At 51.0% G+C, this 22,388-nt stretch overlaps 1 long non-coding RNA gene across 1 annotated transcript; it reads left to right on the top strand.

The window, feature by feature from the left end:
• The first annotated feature begins 123 nt into the window (after positions 1-123).
• LOC142905884 (uncharacterized) lies at positions 124-15,391 on the top strand. Its single transcript, XR_012929887.1, has 2 exons — positions 124-230; positions 14,631-15,391. It is a non-coding gene; the product is annotated as an uncharacterized LOC142905884 (long non-coding RNA).
• The last annotated feature ends 6,997 nt before the right edge of the window (positions 15,392-22,388 follow it).

Below are 22,388 nucleotides of genomic sequence, written 5' to 3'. Positions count from 1 at the left end.
GAGGGAAGTGACCACGCCCACGCCAAGCCACGCCCACGCGGAGCCACGCCCCTGCCGAATGACGTGGATAACGCGGCCACGCCCCCGGCAGCCGGGCGCCCCCAAATCTACAGCTTCTACTTCCGCTTCCGGGTCGGGACGAGTGGAGGCGGTGGCGGGAAAATCTGAACCCTGTCTGGGCCTCCTCAAGGTCGACTCAGCCTGAAGGTGCCCACACGGGGCTCTGTGTGGTGAGTCTGTGGGTCTCTGTGTGGTGAGTCTGTGGGTCTCTGTGTGGTGAGTCTGTGGGTCTCTGTGTGGTGAGTCTGTGGGTCTCTGTGTGGTGAGTCTGTGGGTCTCTGTGTGGTGAGTCTGTGGGTCTCTGTGTGATGAGTCTGTGGGTCTCTGTGTGGTGAGTCTGTGGGTCTCTGTGTGGTGAGTCTGTGGGTCTCTGTGTGGTGAGTCTGTGGGTCTCTGTGTGGTGAGTCTGTGGGTCTCTGTGTGGTGAGTCTGTGGGTCTCTGTGTGGTGAGTCTGTGGGTGTCTGTGTGGTGAGTCTTTGGGTCTCTGTGTGGTGAGTCTGTGGGTCTCTGTGTGGTGAGTCTGTGGGTCTCTGTGTGGTGAGTCTGTGGGTCTCTGTGTGGTGAGTCTGTGGGTCTCTGTGTGGTGAGTCTGTGGGTCTCTGTGTGGTGAATCTGTGGGTCTCTGTGTGGTGAATCTGTGGGTCTCTGTGTGGTGAGTCTGTGGGTCTCTGTGTGGTGAATCTATGGGTCTCTGCGTGGTGAGTCTGTGGGTCTCTGCGTGGTGAGTCTGTGGGTCTCTGCGTGGTGAGTCTGTGGGTCTCTGTGTGGTGAGTCTGTGTATCACTGTGTGGTGAGTCTGTGTATCACTGTGTGATGAGTCTGTGGTTATCTGTGTGGTGAGTCTGTGGGTCTCTGTGTGGTGAGTCTATGGGTCTCTGTGTGGTGAGTCTGTGGGTCTCTATGCGGTGAGTCTGTGGGTGTCTGTGTGGTGAGTCTGTGGGTCTCTGTGCGGTGAGTCTGTGGGTCTCTGTGTGGTGAGTCTGTGGGTCTCTGTGTGGTGAGTCTATGTGTCTCTGTGTGATGAGTCTATGTGTCTCTGTGTGATGAGTCTGTGGGTCTCTGTGTGGTGAGTCTGTGTGTCTCTGTGTGATGAGTCTGTGGGTCTCTGTGTGATGAGTCTGTGGGTCTCTGTGTGGTGAGACAGTGGGTCTCCGTGTGGTAAGTCTGTGGGTCTCTGTGTGGTGAGTCTATGGGTCTCTTTGTGATGAGTCTATGTGTTTCTGTGTGATGAGTCTGTGGGTCTCTGTGTGGTGAGTCTATGGGTCTCTGTGTGATGAGTCTATGTGTCTCTGTGTGATGAGTCTGTGGGTCTCTGTGTGGTGAGTCTGTGGGTCTCTGTGTGGTGAGTCTGTGGGTTTCTGTGGTGAGTCAGTGGGTCTCCGTGTGGTGAGTCTGTGGGTCTCTGTGTGGTGAGTCTATGGATCTCTGTGTGGTGAGTCTGTGGGTGTCTGTGTGGTGAGTCTGTAGGTCTCTGTGTGGTGAGTCTGTTGGTGTCTGTGTGTGGTGAGTCTGTGGGTCTCTGTGCGGTGAGTCTCTGGGTGTTTGTGGTGAGTCTATGGGTCTCTGTGTGGTGAGTCTGTGTGTCTCTGTGTGATGAGTCTGTGGGTCTCTGTGTGATGAGTCTGTGGGTCTCTGATGAGTCAGTGGGTCTCTGTGTGGTGAGTCTATGGGTCTCTTTGTGATGAGTCTATGTGTCTCTGTGTGATGAGTCTGTGGGTCTCTGTGTGGTGAGTCCGTGGGTCTCTGTGTGGTGAGTCTGTGGGTCTCTGTGTGGTGAGTCTATGGGTCTCTTTGTGATGAGTCTATGTGTCTCTGTGTGGTGAGTCTGTGGGTCTCTGTGTGGTGAGTCCGTGGGTCTCTGTGTGGTGAGTCTGTGGGTCTCTGTGTGGTGAGTCTGTGGGTCTCTGTGTGATGAGTCTATGGGTCTCTGTGTGGTGAGTCTGTGGGACTCTGTGTGGTGAGTCTGTAGGTCTCTGTGTGGTGAGTCTGTGGGTCTCTGTGTGGTGAGTCTGTGGGTCTCTTTGTGGTGAGACTGTGGGTCTCTGTGTGGTGAGTCTATCGGTCTCTGTGTGGTGAGTCTGTGGGTCTCTGTGTGGTGAGTCTGTGGGTCTCTGTGTGGTGAGTCTGTGGGTCTCTGTGTGGTGAGTCTGTCTGTCTCTGTTTGATGAGTCTATGGGTCTCTGTGTGGTGAGTCTCTGGGTATCTGTGTGGTGAGTCTGTGGGTCTCTGTGTGGTGAGTCTGTGGGTCTCTGTGTGGTGAGTCTGTGGGTCTCTGTGTGGTGAGTCTGTGGGTCTCTGTGTGGTGAGCCTGTGGGTCTCTGTGTGGTGAGTCTGTGGTTCTCTGTGTGGTGAGTCCGTGGGTCTCTGTGTGGTGAGTCTGTGGGTCTCTGTGTGGTGAGTCTGTGGGTCTCTGTGTGGTGAGTCTGTGGGTCTCTGTGTGGTGAGTCTGTGGGTCTCTGTGTGGTGAGTCTGTGGGTCTCTGTGTGGTGAGTCTGTGGGTCTCTGTGTGGTGAGTCTGTGGGTCTCTGTGTGGTGAGTCTGTGGGTCTCTGTGTGGTGAGACTGTGGGTCTCTGTGTGGTGAGTCTGTGGGTCTCTGTGTGGTGAGTCTGTGGGTCTCTGTGTGATGAGTCTGTGGGTTTCTGTGTGGTGAGTCTGTGGGTCTCTGTGGTGAGTCAGTGGGTCTCTGTGTGGTGAGTCTGTGGGTCTCTGTGTGGTGAGTCTGTGGGTGTCTGTGTGTGGTGAGTCTGTGGGTCTCTGTGTGGTGAGTCTGTGGGTCTCTGTGTGGTGAGTCTGTGGGTGTCTGTGTGTGGTGAGTCTGTGGGTTTCTGTGCGGTGAGTCTCTGGGTGTTTGTGGTGAGTCTATGGGTCTCTGTGTGGTGAGTCTGTGGGTATCTGTGTGGTGAGTCTGTGGGTCTCTGTGTGGTGAGTCTGTGTGTCTCTGTGTGATGAGTCTGTGGGTCTCTGTGTGATGAGTCTGTGGGTCTCTGTGTGGTGAGTCTGTGGGTCTCTGTGTGGTGAGTCTATGGGTCTCTGTGTGGTGAGTCTGTGGGTCTCTGTGTGGTGAGTCTGTGGGTCTCTGTGTGGTTAGTCTGTGGGTCTCTGTGTGGTGAGTCTGTGTGTCTCTGTGTGATGAGTCTATGGGTCTATGTGTGGTGAGTCTGTGTGTATCTGTGTGGTGAGTCTGTGGGTCTCTGTGTGGTGAGTCTGTGGGTCTCTGTGTGGTGAGTCTATGTGTCTCTGTGTGATGAGTCTGTGGGTCTCTGTGTGGTGAGTCTGTGTGTCTCTGTGTGATGAGTCTGTGGGTCTCTGTGTGATGAGTCTGTGGGTCTCTGTGTGGTGAGACAGTGGGTCTCCGTGTGGTAAGTCTGTGGGTCTCTGTGTGGTGAGTCTATGGGTCTCTTTGTGATGAGTCTATGTGTTTCTGTGTGATGAGTCTGTGGGTCTCTGTGTGGTGAGTCTATGGGTCTCTGTGTGATGAGTCTATGTGTCTCTGTGTGATGAGTCTGTGGGTCTCTGTGTGGTGAGTCTGTGGGTCTCTGTGTGGTGAGTCTGTGGGTTTCTGTGGTGAGTCAGTGGGTCTCCGTGTGGTGAGTCTGTGGGTCTCTGTGTGGTGAGTCTATGGATCTCTGTGTGGTGAGTCTGTGGGTGTCTGTGTGGTGAGTCTGTAGGTCTCTGTGTGGTGAGTCTGTTGGTGTCTGTGTGTGGTGAGTCTGTGGGTCTCTGTGCGGTGAGTCTCTGGGTGTTTGTGGTGAGTCTATGGGTCTCTGTGTGGTGAGTCTGTGTGTCTCTGTGTGATGAGTCTGTGGGTCTCTGTGTGATGAGTCTGTGGGTCTCTGATGAGTCAGTGGGTCTCTGTGTGGTGAGTCTATGGGTCTCTTTGTGATGAGTCTATGTGTCTCTGTGTGATGAGTCTGTGGGTCTCTGTGTGGTGAGTCCGTGGGTCTCTGTGTGGTGAGTCTGTGGGTCTCTGTGTGGTGAGTCTATGGGTCTCTTTGTGATGAGTCTATGTGTCTCTGTGTGGTGAGTCTGTGGGTCTCTGTGTGGTGAGTCCGTGGGTCTCTGTGTGGTGAGTCTGTGGGTCTCTGTGTGGTGAGTCTGTGGGTCTCTGTGTGATGAGTCTATGGGTCTCTGTGTGGTGAGTCTGTGGGACTCTGTGTGGTGAGTCTGTAGGTCTCTGTGTGGTGAGTCTGTGGGTCTCTGTGTGGTGAGTCTGTGGGTCTCTTTGTGGTGAGACTGTGGGTCTCTGTGTGGTGAGTCTATCGGTCTCTGTGTGGTGAGTCTGTGGGTCTCTGTGTGGTGAGTCTGTGGGTCTCTGTGTGGTGAGTCTGTGGGTCTCTGTGTGGTGAGTCTGTCTGTCTCTGTTTGATGAGTCTATGGGTCTCTGTGTGGTGAGTCTCTGGGTATCTGTGTGGTGAGTCTGTGGGTCTCTGTGTGGTGAGTCTGTGGGTCTCTGTGTGGTGAGTCTGTGGGTCTCTGTGTGGTGAGTCTGTGGGTCTCTGTGTGGTGAGCCTGTGGGTCTCTGTGTGGTGAGTCTGTGGTTCTCTGTGTGGTGAGTCCGTGGGTCTCTGTGTGGTGAGTCTGTGGGTCTCTGTGTGGTGAGTCTGTGGGTCTCTGTGTGGTGAGTCTGTGGGTCTCTGTGTGGTGAGTCTGTGGGTCTCTGTGTGGTGAGTCTGTGGGTCTCTGTGTGGTGAGTCTGTGGGTCTCTGTGTGGTGAGTCTGTGGGTCTCTGTGTGGTGAGTCTGTGGGTCTCTGTGTGGTGAGACTGTGGGTCTCTGTGTGGTGAGTCTGTGGGTCTCTGTGTGGTGAGTCTGTGGGTCTCTGTGTGATGAGTCTGTGGGTTTCTGTGTGGTGAGTCTGTGGGTCTCTGTGGTGAGTCAGTGGGTCTCTGTGTGGTGAGTCTGTGGGTCTCTGTGTGGTGAGTCTGTGGGTGTCTGTGTGTGGTGAGTCTGTGGGTCTCTGTGTGGTGAGTCTGTGGGTCTCTGTGTGGTGAGTCTGTGGGTGTCTGTGTGTGGTGAGTCTGTGGGTTTCTGTGCGGTGAGTCTCTGGGTGTTTGTGGTGAGTCTATGGGTCTCTGTGTGGTGAGTCTGTGGGTATCTGTGTGGTGAGTCTGTGGGTCTCTGTGTGGTGAGTCTGTGTGTCTCTGTGTGATGAGTCTATGGGTCTATGTGTGGTGAGTCTGTGTGTATCTGTGTGGTGAGTCTGTGGGTCTCTGTGTGGTGAGTCTGTGGGTCTCTGTGTGGTGAGTCTGTGGGTCTCTGTGTGATGAGTCTATGGGTCTCTGTGTGGTGAGTCTGTGGGACTCTGTGTGGTGAGTCTGTAGGTCTCTGTGTGGTGAGTCTGTGGGTCTCTGTGTGGTGAGTCTATCGGTCTCTGTGTGGTGAGTCTGTGGGTCTCTGTGTGGTGAGTCTGTGGGTCTCTGTGTGGTGAGTCTGTGGGTCTCTGTGTGGTGAGTCTGTGTGTCTCTGTTTGATGAGTCTATGGGTCTCTGTGTGGTGAGTCTCTGGGTATCTGTGTGGTGAGTCTGTGGGTCTCTGTGTGGTGAGTCTGTGGGTCTCTGTGTGGTGAGTCTGTGGGTCTCTGTGTGGTGAGTCTGTGGGTCTCTGTGTGGTGAGTCTGTGGGTCTCTGTGTGGTGAGTCTGTGGGTCTCTGTGTGGTGAGTCTGTGGGTACTCTTTGGTTCTATTGGGTAAAGTCAAGTAGGTAAAAAAATAAAATAACAAAAATCACGACGTTTCGGCCACAACACAAGCGGCCTTCATCAGGTGAAGGGACGAGACTGTCTGGAGGACAGCGCTGGAGTGAAAAAAGCCACGCTCAGATCACGACCTTTAAGCTGTGTGAGAAGAAACAAAGCGCCTTGACAAAGGAATTAGCATATAATTTAGCATTGAAATGGCTGAGTGATTAGCTTGTGGCTGGTGACAGAAATGACTATGTTAAAGTTAAAGCATACACATCCGCAAAGGCACCCCTTGACAAAGGAATTAGCATAGAATTTAGCAATGAAATAGCTAAGTTAAAGTATACACATCCGTAGAGGCACCTTTTGACAAAGGAATTAGCATAGAATTTAGCATTGAAATAGCTGAGTGATTAGCTTGTAACTGGTCGCAGAAATAGCTATGTTAAAGTCAGAGCATATACATTCACCGAGGCACCTAGTACAAATCAAACAGGAGAATTAAGCAACCATTGGAAAGATGTTCTAAATCGAACTAAACATTAAAGTAACTTCAATGGTACAGTATATTTTTCAAGTAGTGGTACCCCAAACTTTCGCAGCTCTTATAAATTCCCTTTTCACACCATCAATAGGTAAACTCCCCCCACGCGCCAAACGGCCAGTCCACCGGCACGTACACCACCTCTTTTCTATAATCGGCCAATCAAATGCTAATTTTTATGCTAATTTCTTTGTCAGGACACCTTGTTTGCTCGCACACAGCTTAAAGGTCCGCGGTCTGAGCATGGTTGTGTTTCGCTAAATTCTCCTGTTTGATTTGTACTAGGTGCCTCGGTGAATGTATATGCTCTGACTTTAACATAGCTATTTCTGAGTCCAGTTACAAGCTAATCACTCAGCTATTTCAATGCTAAATTCTATGCTAATTCCTTTGTCAAGGGGTGCCTCTGCGGATGTGTATACTTTAACTTAGCTATTTCAATGCTAAATTCTATGCTAATTCCTTTATCAAGGGGTGCCTTTGCGGATGTGTATGCTTTAACTTTAACATAGCCATTTCTGTGACCAGCCACAAGCTAATCACTCAGCCATTTCATTCCTTTGTCAAGGCGCTTTGTTTCTTCTCACACGGCTTAAAGGTCGTGATCTGAGCGTGGCTTTTTTCACTCCACCAGAACTCACACAGCCAGCCCCAAACACTGACCCAGAACTCATACGGCCTGCACCAAACACTCACCCAGAACTCACACAGCCACCCCCAACACTCATGCAGAACTCACACAGCCAGCCCCAAACACTCACCCAGAACTCACAAGGCCAGCACCAAACACTCACCCAGAACTCACTGTCACCCCCAAACACTCACCCAGAACTCACACAGCCACCCACAAACACTCACCCAGAACTCACACAGCCAGCCCCAAACCCTCACCCAGAACTCACACAGCAAGCACCAAACCATCACCCAGAACTCACACAGCCAGCCCCAAACACTCACCCAGCACTCACACAGCCAGCCCCAAGCCCTCACCCAGCACTCACACAGCCAGCCCCAAACACTCACCCAGAACTCACACAGCCAGCCCCAAACCCTCACCCAGAACTCACACAGCCAGCTCCAAACCCTCACCCAGCACTCACACAGCCAGCCCCAAACACTCACCCAGAACTCACACAGCCAGCCCCAAACACTCACCCAGAACTCACACAGTCAGCCCCAAACACTCACCCAGAACTCAAACAGCCAGCCCCAAACACTCACCCAGAACTCACACAGCCAGCCCCAAACACTCACCCAGAACTCACACAGCCAGCCCCAAACACTCATCCAGAACTCACACAGCCATCCCCAAACACTCACCCAGAACTCACTGCCACCCCCAAACACTCACCCAGAACTCACACAGCCACCCACAAACACTCACCCAGAACTCACACAGCCAGCCCCAAACCCTCACCCAGAACTCACACAGCAAGCACCAAACCATCACCCAGAACTCACACAGCCAGCCCCAAACACTCACCCAGCACTCACACAGCCAGCCCCAAGCCCTCACCCAGCACTCACACAGCCAGCCCCAAACACTCACCCAGAACTCACACAGCCACCCACAAACACTCACCCAGAACTCACACAGCCAGCCCCAAACCCTCACCCAGAACTCACACAGCAAGCACCAAACCATCACCCAGAACTCACACAGCCAGCCCCAAACCCTCACCCAGCACTCACACAGCCAGCCCCAAGCTCTCACCCAGCACTCACACAGCCAGCCCCAAACACTCACCCAGAACTCACACAGCCAGCCCCAAACCCTCACCCAAAACTTACACAGCCAGCTCCAAACCCTCACCCAGCACTCACACAGCCAGCCCCAAACAATCACCCAGAACTCACACAGCCAGCCCCAAACACTCACCCAGAACTCACACAGTCAGCCCCAAACACTCACCCAGAACTCAAACAGCCAGCCCCAAACACTCACCCAGAACTCACTGCCACCCCCAAACACTCACCCAGAACTCACACAGCCACCCACAAACACTCACCCAGAACTCACACAGCCAGCCCCAAACCCTCACCCAGAACTCACACAGCAAGCACCAAACCATCACCCAGAACTGACACAGCCAGCCCCAAACACTCACCCAGCACTCACACAGCCAGCCCCAAGCCCTCACCCAGCACTCACACAGCAAGCACCAAACCATCACCCAGAACTCACACAGCCAGCCCCAAACCCTCACCCAGCACTCACACAGCCAGCCCCAAGCTCTCACCCAGCACTCACACAGCCAGCCCCAAACACTCACCCAGAACTCACACAGCCAGCCCCAAACCCTCACCCAAAACTTACACAGCCAGCTCCAAACCCTCACCCAGCACTCACACAGCCAGCCCCAAACAATCACCCAGAACTCACACAGCCAGCCCCAAACACTCACCCAGAACTCACACAGTCAGCCCCAAACACTCACCCAGAACTCAAACAGCCAGCCCCAAACACTCACCCAGAACTCACACAGCCAGCAGCAAACCCTCACCCAGAACTCACACAGCAAGCACCAAACCATCACCCAGAACTCACACAGCCAGCCCCAAACACTCACCCAGAACTCACACAGCCAGGCCCAAACCCTCACCCAGAACTCACACAGCCAGCTCCAAACCCTCACCCAGCACTCACACAGCCAGCCCCAAACACTCACCCAGAACTCACACAGCCAGCCCCAAACACTCACCCAGAACTCACACAGTCAGCCCCAAACACTCACCCAGAACTCAAACAGCCAGCCCCAAACACTCACCCAGAACTCACACAGCCAGCCCCAAACACTCACCCAGAACTCACACAGCCTGCCCCAAACACTCATCCAGAACTCACACAGCCATCCCCAAACACTCACCCAGAACTCACAAGGCCAGCACCAAACACTCACCCAGAACTCACTGCCACCCCCAAACACTCACCCAGAACTCACACAGCCACCCACAAACACTCACCCAGAACTCACACAGCCAGCCCCAAACCCTCACCCAGAACTCACACAGCAAGCACCAAACCATCACCCAGAACTCACACAGCCAGCCCCAAACACTCACCCAGCACTCACACAGCCAGCCCCAAGCCCTCACCCAGCACTCACACAGCCAGCCCCAAACACTCACCCAGAACTCACACAGCCACCCACAAACACTCACCCAGAACTCACACAGCCAGCCCCAAACCCTCACCCAGAACTCACACAGCAAGCACCAAACCATCACCCAGAACTCACACAGCCAGCCCCAAACCCTCACCCAGCACTCACACAGCCAGCCCCAAGCCCTCACCCAGCACTCACACAGCCAGCCCCAAACACTCACCCAGAACTCACACAGCCAGCCCCAAACCCTCACCCAAAACTTACACAGCCAGCTCCAAACCCTCACCCAGCACTCACACAGCCAGCCCCAAACAATCACCCAGAACTCACACAGCCAGCCCCAAACACTCACCCAGAACTCACACAGTCAGCCCCAAACACTCACCCAGAACTCAAACAGTCAGCCCCAAACACTCACCCAGAACTCACACAGCCAGCAGCAAACCCTCACCCAGAACTCACACAGCAAGCACCAAACCATCACCCAGAACTCACACAGCCAGCCCCAAACACTCACCCAGAACTCACACAGCCAGCCCCAAACCCTCACCCAGAACTCACACAGCCAGCTCCAAACCCTCACCCAGCACTCACACAGCCAGCCCCAAACACTCACCCAGAACTCACACAGCCAGCCCCAAACACTCACCCAGAACTCACACAGTCAGCCCCAAACACTCACCCAGAACTCAAACAGCCAGCCCCAAACACTCACCCAGAACTCACACAGCCAGCCCCAAACACTCACCCAGAACTCACACAGCCTGCCCCAAACACTCATCCAGAACTCACACAACCATCCCCAAACACTCACCCAGAACTCACAAGGCCAGCACCAAACACTCACCCAGAACTCACTGCCACCCCCAAACACTCACCCCGAACTCACACAGCCACCCACAAACACTCACCCAGAACTCACACAGCCAGCCCCAAACCCTCACCCAGAACTCACACAGCAAGCACCAAACCATCACCCAGAACTCACACAGCCAGCCCCAAACACTCACCCAGCACTCACACAGCCAGCCCCAAGCCCTCACCCAGCACTCACACAGCCAGCCCCAAACACTCACCCAGAACTCACACAGCCAGCCCCAAACCCTCACCCAAAACTTACACAGCCAGCTCCAAACCCTCACCCAGCACTCACACAGCCAGCCCCAAACAATCACCCAGAACTCACACAGCCAGCCCCAAACACTCACCCAGAACTCACACAGTCAGCCCCAAACGCTCACCCAGAACTCAAACAGCCAGCCCCAAACACTCACCCAGAACTCACACAGCCAGCCCCAAACCCTCACGCAGAACTCACACAGCCAGCAGCAAACACTCACCCAGAACTCACACGGCCAGCCCCAAACACTCACCCAGAACTCACACAGCCAGCCCCAAACCCTCACGCAGAACTCACACAGCCAGCCCCAAACACTCACCCAGAACTCACACAGCCAGCACCAAACACTCACCCAAAACTCACACAGCCAGCCCCAAGCACTTATCCAGAACTCACACAGCCATCCCCAAACACTCACCCAGAACTCACACAGCCAGCACCAAACACTCCCCCAGAACTCACACAGCCAGCCCCAAACACTCACCCAGAACTCACACAGCCAGCCCCAAACACTCACCCAGAACTCACACGGCCAGCCCCAATCCCTCACCCAGAACTCACCCAGCCAGCCCCAAACACTAACCTATAACTCACACAGCCAGCCCCAAACACTCACCCAGAACTCACACAGCCAGCCCCAAACCCTCACCCAGAACTCACACAGCCAGCCCCAAACACTCACCCAGAACTCACACAGCCAGCCCCATACCCTCACGCAGAACTCACACAGCCAGCCCCAAACACTCATCCAGAACTCACACAGCCAGCCCCAAACACTCACCCAGAACTCACACAGCCAGCCCCAAACACTCACCCAGACCTCACACAGCCAGCCCTATACCCACCTAGCAATCAAACAGCCAGATAGTCTAATCTACAGCCCATACACCCAACTCGAATACAAACACCCATCCTCGTACACACCTTGCACACCCCCAACTCCTATACCCAGCCTCATACACACCTAGCAACATACGATCAGCCTCTTTGTCCGGTCCACATACCACCGACCACTCGCCCCAACACTCAGCGCACACAGCCTACCCAAACCTCCACATTATCTCAGAGCCAGGATCTCCAATACACAACCTTCTTCCTGCCCACATCCCACATTCCATGTATCTGGCCCCAGACTCTTCTTCCCCCTACATGCACATCACGCCCTACACCTTGTTGGTGGCAGAAGCAAAGTTAGTTTGTGGTGCAAAGCAGGGCCCTTGTGGTGCGGGACACCACGCTGCACAGTCCACAAGCTGCAAGACGGATTTATAGCGCTGATATGGCTCCCCACGTGGGTAATTAACGGTGTGCATATTCATTAATTATTCTTATTTTAGGGAGAATGGTGGGAGGAAGTGCATGGATTGATAATAAATGCTAGATTCCTTTGCCTATGCCCAAATCCATGGCATTCATTATACAGACAAAGATCACCCGTATAGCCTTAACAGACTGTTGGGGCAAGTGCTATAAGCAAGCACCTATGAAGGCCTGAACGGCACACGAGGGATGGGTGGCCAGCACCACGCCCGCCCGTCTTTATCTTGCCAGTGACGATATTTACACATCGCACCAGGTAAGAATTTGAGGTTGAGTCAACCTTAGCCTCATCACATCTCACAACTTCCCTCCTTCCACATGCCCTGCCTTCCACACCGCGTTTGCTTTCCCGGGCAACAGGAAACTTCTCATCGCCCCTACCTTGTCTCTCACTCTATACAGGTATCCCTCGATTTACGAACGTTCAGTTTCACGAAATTTCGCGGATTCTTAAGTACTAGTGTTCGTCAGTCGGGTGTTCCTAAGGCGGGTATTCTTAAGTCGGGTGTTCGTAAGTCGAGGGCTGCCTGTAATTTTCATTTTACAGGTCCAGCTGATTTTTACCAGAAACCGATAACCTATGGCACTGGTAATGACCTATAACAACTGCTTATAGCCTCTAAACTAGATTAAAGAAACATCTGTGGTTCATGTGGTGGATGGAGCTGAACAGGGCCCGCTGGTGGAGGAGCGAGGCCAAGGGAAGGAGTGGGGACAGCCTCTGGAGAGAGAGGCAACAAGGAAAACACGTGTGTGAGTTATGGCGCAGATTATGAATCGGCTCACATAAGCCGGTGTGTTTTGGCAGCATTAATTTGAGTAGTTGCCAACGTACAGAGCCGAAAGATAACTCATTTTGACCGTATTAATCCAGCTGGCTATGGTATTAAATGTGAACTTTGTACGACGTATGAATTTTATCTCAGATTTAAAAAAAAAATAGAATCCAGTGCGTGACACAGGTAGGGTGTTTGATGGCAATCTGAAACACCCACCATAATCATCCATGGGGGTCTTTGGAATTGCACATTGCCTATGTTATGACTCTTGACCTCGATACAATAAAAAAGTCACGTGCTGCAGTGCAATGACTACTCAGAGAAAATTCGTAAATAAAAAACTGTGGTCTTAAAAGTATTTATTTTTTAATACGCGACATTTGGTCAATTGTTCTTCTTCATAGCACGTGAAGCCAACACGTGCGTCAACAACATTGCCGCAGCACCCCCTGCTGGACTAAACACGCTACTGTGCCGCGGAGACAATACGCATCAGACGGCCACAAGCGAGTGGTGTCAAGTGTGATCATGATGATTAACACATTCCTGCGGAGGGAGCTGGTAGGAACGTTGGGTTGCTCGGTCAATGGCCAGGGTCAACGGCGGCACCACGTGGTGTATTCCGCAAATATGCCCGACTGTGAGGGCGGGCACAAGCCGGCGTGAGTAGGTTAAACGTTGAGTTTTATAAGGGCACCACAGGGTGACCAGCCCCTCCCCACCCAGCCCCACCCCTCCCACCCCCCACCCAGCCCCACCCTCACCACCCTCCCCACTCAGCCCCTCCCCACCCTCCCCACCCAGCCCCACCCTCCCCATCCAGCCCCTCCCCACCCTCCCCTCCCCACTCAGCCCCTCCCCACTCAGCCCCTCCCCACCCTCCCCTCTCCACCCAGCCCCACCCCTCCTATTTTTTGATGCACGACGGATGGACGGACACAATAATCCCCTGTGGGCTGGTGTAACCAGGAGGTTCCTACCAGTATGAGGCTTGTTTACCCAGGAAAGCCTCACTGCAGGCGCGACACGTCCATGTAGGCTATCTAGGCGGTCGTCTAGGGAGCCAAGTTAAGTGGGGTGCCAAATTCGAGGAAAAAAAATAATTTCTCAACATTTCTGACAATTGATTGATTGGACAGACGGACAAATCGAATAAATATGCCTCTTTAAAAACCATTAAATGGAAAATAGGGGCAAAATGTTTCCCAGTTTACCAAAAAACTCAGCCTCGATCTGCCCCTGGGGTTTGGGGGGTGCCGATTGCTGGCAACAGCGGGTCCAGGGCCACCGCTGCCTCACTGAGTGAGTCTCGTGGCTCTTTTTCAGGAGGGTCCTGCCAGTTTTCACAGTAAGGGGTGGCTATCTATAATCCCAATTGAGTAATGTGTGCTGTATATCAGAATCTATTACAGTACAGTATACCATTTTGCGTGAAAACTCGGACCCATTATCTTGAAGTTATCGGGGGTGGGGCGTCTTTGCTTATTAGCATCTTTAGTATCTTGCGATTCACCAATGTTGGTTGGGGCAAGCCTGACTGCTGATGAGACGCTGAATGTCTAATCGAGCCCATAGCTTGCTTTGTATTGAACTAATACTGCTGATATTATGCACTCCACGAAGACCTTGGGGCCGATGGGATAAAAAAAAACATTGATTTTTTTGTTTTATGCGATGAGACAGATACAGGATTGTGAATGAGACGTGTTTTTTGTCAATGTTATGGACGAATAGGTGAGAATGGTGTGAGTTTGTGTGCGAGTGAATGGCAAATGCCTGGAATGTGTGGTTCGGATCAGGTGAGTGGTGCGTGGTGGTTGATGAGTATATCATGTGTGTGCCAGGTGAATGATATCTGGTGAGTGGTGAGTGCCCGCATGGTGAGCGGTGTCTGGCGATGGGTCAGTTGTCATGCATGTGAGGTCACGCCACCTTATCCGTCCTCTAGTGTGTGTGTCAATAATAACAATGTCAACTTGCAACACGCCGCTACCGCACATCACTCGCTCGCTCTCGCAGAGAGGACAACGACTCGGAGGCGCGAGGAGGAACCACAGATGAGCGGGAAGGCAGCAGCCAGGTGACGAGTCGGCGCCAACGATTGCCCAAGCTCTGCGGTCCTCTACAGTTTGAGGTGGTGTGGGCCAATTAATGTGGGAGGAAACCGGAGCACCTGAAGAATAACCAAATAAAAAAATGTTCACCACGTGAAGCTCACTCAGCTATACAGCTCTTTTTTGCAGAAACGACCTGGCCTCAAATGATAGCTCAACGAAGTGGCTTATCTTGTGGAAATTTACAGCAGTCAAATACTCAAAACGCTCGTTTATTCTGTATCTGCGGAGGTAAAAACCGGAGGACCCGGAAAAAATCCACGCGACCACGGGGAGACAGAGACATGCAAACTCCAAATATACAGCAGGCGTCTGGGTCGGGATCGAATCCATGACCTGTATACCAGGCGAGGTAGTTAACATCTCACCACCGTGGCGCCCATGCGTGCGAAGGGGGCAAACGATCAATCCCATGCAGTCCACATTCTTCCTTTACCGCCTTCTCCTGGCATAGCCAGAGCATGGCACCTCCTCGACGCCCACGGCAAGGGAGTTTCACAACATCGAAGTGCGGTGATCCACCGACCCTCGCTGCTGCCTCCACAGTGCAGCAGCCACGTGCAGCAGCGTAGCCGCCACCGCCCAGCTTTTGTTGTGTGCGTGTGTACACAGGAGACGGTAAAAACGAGGCATGAGCAAGTAATAAATGAAATTGTAAATTCTGAATCGTGACGAATTAAATTACTGGTGGACTACATAACTGCGTCCCTACGAACCATCCGCCAGCAGCAGGTCTAGCGATGTTTTCAATCTCAGATCATTCTAATGTTTTACATTTCCATGCATTCGTTTTCCTTCTTCAGCACGCAGATGCTTATACATTAATCCAGAGATCATATGTCAATGTCTTCCTCGTCCAAGTATTAGCTGCACTCATTTGATATGTCGGTGTGTCTGAGCCATACATCACAGCAGGTGATAGATGCACCGTTTGTTAACGTGATTCCCTGAGCACATAGCTATGTTGATATTCAGAAGCACTCCGATCTAACGTCGTCCCCCTCTCTTATATCCTGTCTATGATCCCGGTCTGCCTTCAATAACTCCCCTAGGTATACATATGAGCATGCATATTCTAGTTCCTCTAACATTGATTCCACAGGGAGCTACAATTACTTTTTAATATTTTCCCACAGAAACTTTCACCACTCTACATGGTCAATAGGCCTGATTAGGTACGTCTTCATGCTAAGTATATGGTACAGTATTTACATGAGGTGGATGTGACTGTGATTCTCGTATTGTAAAATGTTTTAGCACTAAAGTCAGGACTGGACTTAGGAATGGACGATCGGGGCAGCTACTCATGGGCGAAAATTTGTAATGAAAATAATGAGGGCATCGCCATGGGCAAATAGGGGTAGAGAGAAAGACACGGAGAGAAACACACACAGCGAAAGATAGACACAGAAATAGGCAGTGAGAGACGTAGGAGTAAAGTGAGAAACAAACACAACAACAACCGCCATTCGCCACTAAGTGGCAGTGACATCACCATGACGCTTGTGCCAGGCTATGTGCACCTTGAGGTCACGTGAAGTGTCGAAAACCCGCTGGCAGGAGGTCACGGGGCAGACCTAGATGCCACGGGTCTACTGACTGAGACTACTGGCTGATGCACCACCTGTGCCCCCTACTGTATCAACTTGCTGTGCTTTAGCCACCCGGCACTCCGCTCGTTGTTGTGAGCGTCGCTCCTCCGCCGTCTGTTGTTGTTGGAGGGTGACTGCCTCCAACTGCCCAGTAGCAGCGTCCTTCACGAGCCTCCTCCACCGAGGCCGATCTTGACACCGCTGGTACAAGTCATCGGCAAGTCCACATCCTCATGTACCACATCAATCCATCTCTTCTCTAGCCCGTCCGCGCCCGTTTCACCACCTAGATCCGGCTGAACAAAAGCTGTTTAGGCATGCGGTGGCTGGGCATGCGGGCTACATGATCCAGCCAACGAAGCCTTGCCTGCCGGAGGAGCTCACCAATGGGACTTTGTCCACATCTTTCAACGATTTGTGAGCTCACACAATCTAGCCTGGTTAAACCCAGGATGGATCGTAGGCAGGCCAGCATAAATGTTTCTAACCGGCGACGATGTTCCATTAGGGGGGTCCACGTTTTGCAAGCGTAGAGAAGGGAGGGAATGACCGTGGCCGAGAAGACCTGAGGCTTTGTGCGGAGTGAAAGACCAGGTAGCTTCCACACAGCGTTACGCAACCGATGAAAATATAATGCCGCTTGACTGATTTGGAGTGAGACCTCTGCTGTTAAAGCGGAGCCGGTCATGAGCACATTGCCAAGGTATGGGAAGCTCTCCACTCTCTCCACAACTACCCTATCACCAATTTGGAGTTGTGGGGGTGGAGTGTCCGATGGTACAAATACCCAGGCAGGTGCTTAGTTTTGGTGGGGCTGATGGTAACGCCCCACCTCTTGGTGGCAAGCTCCAGGTTCGGCAGCAGAGCCTCCAACTCCTCCTCTGAGTGAGCAGCAATTACCCGGGCATCGATCAGCCTCCCATTGTATCCGTACCAAATGGAGATTCCTCCGGTACAGCTATTGAAGGCTTCACGAACCACGAGGTCAAAATAGATGTTAAATAATGTGGGAGCCAGAGGACATCCCTGTCGCACCCCAAGGTGTGCAGGGAATAGCTCTGACTCCCAGCCACGTAGTTTTACCCAGGCCCGCTCACCATCATGAAGGTCCTTAATGATCGTGAGCAGAGGGACAGGGACTCCGAAAGCATGAAGAACAACCAGAGCCCAGGCCTACAAATACACACACAAAGGGACACAGACACAGAGAAAAACCATCATGCAGACTCCGGTCATCCTCACAGTGGCTTTTGGCTGGCCATAGAACAAAGATGGCCACCGCATCACGTGTTTTCTGATGCAGTTTTACGGCCGTCTGGAACGCTGTCCCGATATTAGGAAGCCACTGGAGCTATGCAATTTTAAATATAGATTGAAAACTAATTTCTTTATAACTTATTTTTGTGTTTAGTAGGCTGTCTTTCCCCCGCACCTCCGATTAGCACGGTTGGCAATGTATGGAACGAAAGAACTTCCACAGATATATAGAGACAGACACAGAAATAGAGAGGGACATTCAAAAAAAGCAGTGCAGAGAGAGACACGAAACATTAATACAGAGACATAGGGAGAGAGAGACAGACACAGAGAGATACACAGACTGAGATAGAAACAGATAGAGAGACAGAGACATAAAGAGAGATGCAGAGAGAGGGACAGTGACATACAAGTTTTGTGGCCCGAACTAACCACACGGAGACATCTGCTGGAGGCAACGCGTTTATTGTAACAACTCTTAACACTCTGTTAAGACTACTCTGTTAAACACTACTGTAACACCCGATAGCCTAAGGGAGAGACAGCCTCCCTTCTAGCGTGTCCTACACACGCCGGGCTTCGCTACACGCCGGTCCCTTGCGACGGCGGCTAGGGGAAGACTGGACCGACCGACCCACCCCGGGGTACGGGACTCGCCCTGGTCCGCTGCAACCCCGGCTCTAGCGAGAGCCTCGGGGAGGGTCCCCGGGTGCTGGTCCAGTCTTCAGGTCTTCAGATGTCTTCAAGCTTGAGTTGGCGAACACTCCCTGGCCCGTCCCGAGGGCCGGCCTTTTATCCCCAGGTCGAGGTCACCCCTCCCCTCATGATCCCCCCTACAGAACCTTCTAGAAGGTCTTAGTAGGTCTTAATTCTTAAGGGGTTTTAGGAAGTGGTGGGGGTCCCCATCCCCCTCAGCCCCCAGCCCCTGGGGGGTCTGGGGTGTCAACCTCCGGTCACGGAGGGGCGGGGGTTTGACCTTCGGTCAACCCCTACACACCTCGCTCTCTCTCGGCTGCCCCCTGTCGGTCCATTGGCGTGGTGGCAGCTCAGCTGCCTACAGCGCCTTATTATGGCGCATTAAAGTAATTATTATGGCGCATTAAAGTAATGATCAGCCACAGCAGAAGTATTGGTCCTGCCGTGTTTCAGATCTGCCTTATGTTCACGAACACGGCCCGAGACATGTCGTTTGGTTTCCCCAATGTAACTGCTGCCGCAGATACAGCTTAGTTTGTAGACACCGCGATATTGCATGTCAGGAATTTTGTCCTTCACAGATGGGATCAGATCACGAATTTTATGTACTGTGTTAAATCGGACCTGGATCTTGTATTTCTTCATGATTTTATAAATATTTGTGGTTACCCCTGCTATGTATGGCAGGGTGATGGTTTTGATTGGATCCTCAGATGGCTCCTTCCTCACGCTTGGGGTGAAGGCTTTGCGGATTGTTTAATCAGAATATCCATTCGCCTTGAGAGCTTGGTGTACGTGTTTTACTTCACTGGTTAGGTGTTCATGGTCGGAGATACACTGAGCTCTATGTGTAGCGTTTTGATGAGGGGATTCTTCTGGGATGGATGGTGGTGGGAATCAGGTTTTAGGTAGGCGTCAGTATGGGTTACTTTCCTGTAGACAGAGTGGCTCATTGAGCCATCTGGTCTCTTTTTGATTAAGACATCCAAGAAAGTTAGCATGCCATCCTTTTCTACCTCCATCGTGAATTTGATGGCTGGGTGTATGGAATTGATGTAGTTGAGCCGGTCGGCCATGTGGCCAGATGACAAACGTGTCATCCACGTACCTCTTCCACAAGGACAGGCGTAGAGTGGATGCCTGGATGGCGTCCGTCTCAGATATTTCCATGAAAATATTGGCCACAACCGGAGATAAGGGAGAACCCATTGGGTGCCTTCAATTTTTTTTTGTAAAATGATGGTGAATATGTATGTCTTAGCATTTGCTATTAAAATATGAAATAATTATTCTTTATTAGATTAAGTAATTATTTTTTATTAGATATTAAATAATGTGGGATCTGTAGAACATCCCTGTCGCACATACAGAGGGAAAAAAAGCATTTGATCCCCTGCTGATTTTGTACGTTTGCCCACTGACAAATACATGATCAGTCTATAATTTTAATGGCAGGTTTATTTGAACAGTGAGAGACAGAATAACAACAAAAAAATCCAGAAAAACGCATGTCAAAAATGTTATAAATTGATTTGCATTTTAATAAGGGATATAAGTATTTGAGCCCTCTTCAAAACATGACTTAGTACTTGGTGGCAAAACCCTTGTTGGCAATCACAGAGGTCAGACGTTTCTTGAAGTTGGCCACCAGGTTTGCACACATCTCAAGAGGGATTTTGTCCCACTCCTCTTTGCAGATCTTCTCCAAGTCATTAAGGTTTCGAGGCTGACGTTTGGCAACTCGAACCTTCCCCATCCACGACCCATTTTCAATGCCCTGGCTGAGGGAAGGAGGTTCTCACCCAAGATTTGATGGTACATGGTCCCCACCATTGTCCCTTTGATACGGTGAAGTTGTCCTGTCCCCTTAGCAGAAAAACACCCCCAAAAATAATGTTTTTACCTCCATGTTTGACGGTGGGCATGGTGTTCTTGGGGTCATAGGCAGCATTCCTCCTCCTCCTCCTCCAAACACGGCGAGTTGAGTTGATGCCAAAGAGCTCCATTTTGGTCTCATCTGACCACAACACTTTCACCCAGTTGTCCTCTGAATCATTCAGATGTTCATTGGCAAACTTCAGACGGGCATATATATGTGCTTTCTTGAGCAGGGGGACCTTGCGGGTGCTGTAGGATTTCAGTCCTTCACGGCATAGTGTGTTACCATTTGTTTTCTTGATGACTATGGTCCCAGCTGCCTTGAGATCATTGACAAGATCCTCCTGTGTAGTTCTGGGCTGATTCCTCACCGTTCTCATGATCATTGCAACTCCACGAGGTGAGATCTTGCATGGAACCCCAGGCCGAGGGAGATTGACAGTTCATTTGTGTTTCTTCCATTTGCGAATAATCGCACCAACTGTTGTCACCTTCTCACCAAGCTGCTTGGCAATGGTCTTGTAGCCCATTCCAGCCTTGTGCAGGTCTACAATCTTGTCCCTGACATCCTTGCAGAGCTCTTTGGTCTTGGCCATGGTGGAGAGTTTGGAATTTGATTGATTGCTTGTGGACAGGTGTCTTTTATAGAGGTAACAAGCTGAGATTAGGAGCACTCCCTTTAAGAGTGTGCTCCTAATCTCAGCTCGTTACCTATATAAAAGACACCTGGGAGCCAGAAATCTTTCTGATTGAGACGGGGTCAAATTCTTATTTCCCTCATTAAAATGCAAATCAATTTATAACATTTTTGACATGCGTTTTTCTGGATTTTTGTTGATGTTATTGTCTCTCACTGTTCAAATCAACCTACCATTAACATTATAGACTAATAATTTCTTTGTCAGTGGGCAAACGTACAAAATCAGCAGGGGAACAAATACTTTTTTCCCTCACTTTATACATACGCTCACACGTACACTCAACACACACTCTCAGTGGTGATGTTAGGACTCATCACAGCTGGCTCCGCCAAACCAAAGAGTTTTGGTGGTTCGTTTCGCCAGTGCGAGTCGGCGTTTTCAAGCTGTTACTGTAAGTTTTTTTCTCATGGAATGTGTTATCTCCGTGTTGTCATAAGTGGGGCTTTCGTCCACTGAGTGTCAACTTACAAATGAGTTGGATCAATGAACGGGCCTCAGGAACGCAGCCTGTTCGTGAAGCGGGGACTGGCCGTAAAGTGTTATGACGGCGAGTTGAAAAATAACGTAGCTTTTTTGCAGCACAGGATTATTAATTATTTCATGGATAGGGTCTCACCTTTATTTATCGGAAGTTTGTATCTTCACGTTTACAGGGCATGCATACGTGACGTAACACTCAGCAAGCAGCCACTCAGCCTGTGCGATGGCGCCAAGTATAACATTGTTAATGAGCCCCGTTGCAAGAGGTCAATTTGCCTCTTGCCTGTGAGCTGCTGGTGTCAAATATTTTACCGTGTTTAACCCGTTCGTGATGTATAACATTTTTCCCACTCAAATTCACGTGGGCCTTTTTGATCAAATAGCTTTTCAATTTCACTTTCAAGGAAAATCCAAGGCGACTCATTTTTCAGTCACTTCCGTTTATTCGTGTTGTTCAATAAAGTGATTTCTATTTCATGTTACCGGTAACTACCTTGTGATCCCTCCCCCCACACTCCCTCAAACTCTCGAAATTCCTAAGCTTACCCTCCTCTTAAAAATGTCCAACAAAGTCACCGTCATTTATAAACTTGATGATAAAAATGCCCAGAATGAGTCAAATGTGCAAGAGTGACTGGGTTGGTGCCGTGATGATGCAGCAGAGAAGCCCCAAGGGCCTGAGTAGCAATGCAAAAAGAATAGCAATGCAAATTGCTATTCTGATTAGCACGGTTGGCGATGCGAAACAAATTCAACATACATACAAACAAACGAAGTCGAGTCAATGTGAATTATCAAGACAATTTATTCACAGTTGGTAATACATAATATAGGTTTTATACTGGTAGGAACGAAGTTGTAAACTGAGTGTACCAGCCTGCAATAGATTAATGTGTCCGTCCGTCCCCTTTCAATACTTTAACGAAGTGAAATCTCGTGCTGTTCTTAAACATTTACTTATCTTAAACATCGACTTATCTTAATCATTGACTTATCTTAAACATCTACATATCTTAAACATTTACTTATCTTAAACATCTACATATCTTAAACATTTAC

This window comes from Petromyzon marinus, chromosome 59 (assembly GCF_048934315.1).
Source record: "Petromyzon marinus isolate PM22_M1 ecotype Great Lakes invasive population chromosome 59, UKy_Petmar_22M1.pri1.0, whole genome shotgun sequence".
NCBI lineage: Eukaryota > Metazoa > Chordata > Hyperoartia > Petromyzontiformes > Petromyzontidae > Petromyzon > Petromyzon marinus.
The sequence above is the reverse complement of the archived record's forward strand: the minus strand, read 5'-3'. Positions and strand labels throughout refer to the sequence as shown.